This window comes from Chelonia mydas, chromosome 1 (genome assembly GCF_015237465.2).
Source record: "Chelonia mydas isolate rCheMyd1 chromosome 1, rCheMyd1.pri.v2, whole genome shotgun sequence".
Taxonomy (NCBI): domain Eukaryota; kingdom Metazoa; phylum Chordata; order Testudines; family Cheloniidae; genus Chelonia; species Chelonia mydas.
In genome coordinates, this window is record NC_057849.1 from 343079236 (window position 1) to 343082298 (window position 3063).

Here is a 3063-nt window from a genome sequence, read left to right on the forward strand (position 1 = left end):
GATGCATTTCTTGGACCCATCCCTTCTCTACCATAAACAAAGGGCAATAGTCTATTTAACAAAACAAAGGAAACCCTACCAAAACTAGACACTCCCGACCACATGCGTCTCCCTCTGGGCCTGGGGAGGGGATGAGGGAACCAAAGTGTGACAGATGTGTAGTCACAGTGCAGAATGCATGACCGCACGGCGCTCAGACTACACTGATGAGCACACTATTAAAACCCAGGTAGATTAATAACATTGCTTATCAGACGCCTTACAAAGCCCCTAGGTATAACCTGCTTCAGCTGGCTTGTTGCTTTAGGGGTATGAGTCTTGCTTTGGGTATATCCTAGATCAGCCTATTTCCCCTCCCCCATTTAAGTAGCACGTCTGTGCATGACATAACCAGGGCTTGCCCTTCTCCCCCACCGGATAAAAAGGGAGTGGAAGTCATTGTACAAGGAGACAAAAAATATTTTGGCAGCTACTCCTGGAACGCTGGTGCCCAAACCAGGTCAGATGGGCTAAAAGCAACGGGGCCCAGCGGGCTGAAAGTTAGACGGAGCGGGTGATGTGCCGAGAGGGACTTAACATTGCTTTCGAGCTCCGCAGAGGTCTGCTGCAGGCCCGGGACAGCGTGGCGTGTGCATGTCACCCCACATGGGGGATACGCCATCCTTCGCTGTGCAGGCTGGCTGGGGGCAGGCAAGTGCCCGAGGCTCGGTAGGAAGGGACGTGAGAAGCAGGGTGCTGGGTATGAGAAGCCTCCATGGCCAGCTGTAGAGAATCCTTGCTCAGCGGGTGCTGTGAGGCTCAAGGCTTGTTTGTCAGGGCTGCAGCCACAGCGGGCAGTTCCCTTCTGCTCTGCAGACTCCCCAGGAAGGCGGGGTGAGGCAGCAGCCAGCCCCAGTCAGTGTAACCTGATCACCAGGCTGCTGCTTTGCTGAGGTGGCACCTAGAGCAACAGCTGGAAAAACTGGTACAGGGTGGCTCGTTGGTCTAGGGGTATGATTCTCGCTTCGGGTGCGAGAGGTCCCGGGTTCAAATCCCGGATGAGCCCTGTTTTGCATTTTAGTGTGGGGAGGGTTTCCCAGAGAATTTCCTTGTGAGAAAACCCCCGGAGGCCAGTGATCCTGCCTGAATTGTTGGGTCCAGCCAGCCAGAGGCTATCAGGGACAAATCCTCCCCCCAGATCTTGCGGGTGCAAAGACACCACTTTGCTGGGTGCTGCCGCAGCTGGTCCGCATGTGTCCCGGTGGCAAAGTGGGAATTTCCTGCCATATGTCGGTGAAGGAGACGCATGGTGGCACCGACTTACTTGCCCAGCGATCGCTCCCCACTTCCCAGGGCGGGGAAAGGGCTCAAACGCTGCTTTGGGGGCCGAACGGGAGATGCGAGGGGGGGTGTCATGTGACTGTCTGGGTGGGATGAATGGGCTGGCCGAGACTGACCCAGATCAAGGGAGAGTCTGGAAAGACACTAGGAACCCCAAGGCTGGGAAATTCCAGCAGGCGGAAGGTGTGAGCTCAGCCTGGGTCTGCAGGAGAAGGACAATGGACCAAGAGGTGACACGGCTGGGATCATGGGCGCCAGGTTTGTATAATTTTTGGTGGTGCCCAGAATGGGTCCAAGCAGAGCCGTCCCATCCGTAGGAGGGACCGGGGCAACTGCCCTGGTCCCCGTGCTTCGGGGGGCCCTGCGCTTCAGGGGGACACCGGGTCCAGGGTGGCCTGGGAGGTTAGCGGGGGGCCTGGCACCGGCAGCAGCGAGTGATCCGGCCCCAGCCTGCCCCTACTTCACCCCCTCCCCGCCCCCACTCCACCCCTTCCCCCAAGGCCCTGCCCCGCCTCTTTTCGGCTTCCGCCCCCTCCTCCGACCGACGCCGGGAGCTGGTGGGGCGGGCTGGCCCTGGGTCGCTCGCCGCTGCTAGCGCCAGGCCCCCCGCTAATCCCCCAGGGCGCTCCGGACCCTGCGTCCTCCTGAAGCGCGGGGCTCCCCAATGCGCGGTAAGCCCAAACATTGGTGGAGCCAGGCCCACGTTCCTAAATATTGGTGGAGCACGGGCACCACAGGCCCATATAACTTGCCGCCTATGAAGAGCTCATGCTCTAGACAGGGACTATCTACAAAAATTAGTAGACCAGTCATTAAATGTGATATGATGTGTTAACCAATAGTATTAAGTATAAGTGTGTATAGAATTCATGATTATCTGCATTGGATGTGTGGTATATCCTGTGCCCATCCTCTATGCTTGGCCTGATCAACTTCAGTGTAGCTTGATTGTCTGCCAATAGAGAAACCTCGGGGATAAGTTCAGAGTTGAGCTGAGTGCTTGGGAACTGAGTGAAGAAGGTCTCAGAAGCCATCCCGACATCAACACAACCTTATCCAAATCACATCATAGCATAAATCCTTAAATCCAACCTCAGTGACGTTGAGACAGTTAACTGAAGAAGGCAAGAAGGGACTAATTAGTAGGAGGAAAGGTTTTTCATAGATTCATAGATTCCAAGGCCAGAAGGGACCATTGTGATCATCTATAACACAGGCCAGAGAACTTCCCCCAAATAATTCCTAGAGCAAATCTTCTAGAAAAATATCCAGTCTTGATTGAAAAATTGTCAGTGATGGAGAATCCACCATGATCCTTGGTAAATTGTTTCAATGGTTAATTACTCTCACTATAAAAAATTAACATCTTATTTCCAGTCTGAATTTGTCTAGCTTCAACTTCCAGCCAATGGGATTGTGTTAGACTTTTCTCTGCTAGATTGAAGAGCGCATTATTAAATATTTGTTCCCCATGTAGATACTTATAGACTGTAAACAAGTCACCCCTTGCCCTTCTCTTTGTTAAGCTAAATAGATTGAAATGCTCCTTGAGTCTTTCACTATAATGCAGGTTTTCTCATCCTTTAATCATTCTTGTGGCTCTTCTCTGACACTTCTCCAATTTATCAACCTCTCTGCTCCTACTCAAGATTCCCCATTTATGGATCCCAGGATCACATTAGCTCTTTTGGTCACAGCATCACACTGGGAGCTCATGTTCACCTGATTATCCATCCCCACCCC

The 3063-nt window shown here is 52.9% G+C and overlaps 1 non-coding gene across 1 annotated transcript; it reads left to right on the forward strand.

Annotated features, from left to right (window-relative positions):
• The first annotated feature begins 973 nt into the window (after window positions 1-973).
• Window positions 974-1045, forward strand: TRNAP-CGG. Its single transcript has one exon. It is a non-coding gene; the product is annotated as a tRNA-Pro (tRNA).
• Window positions 1046-3063: the final 2018 nt, after the last annotated feature.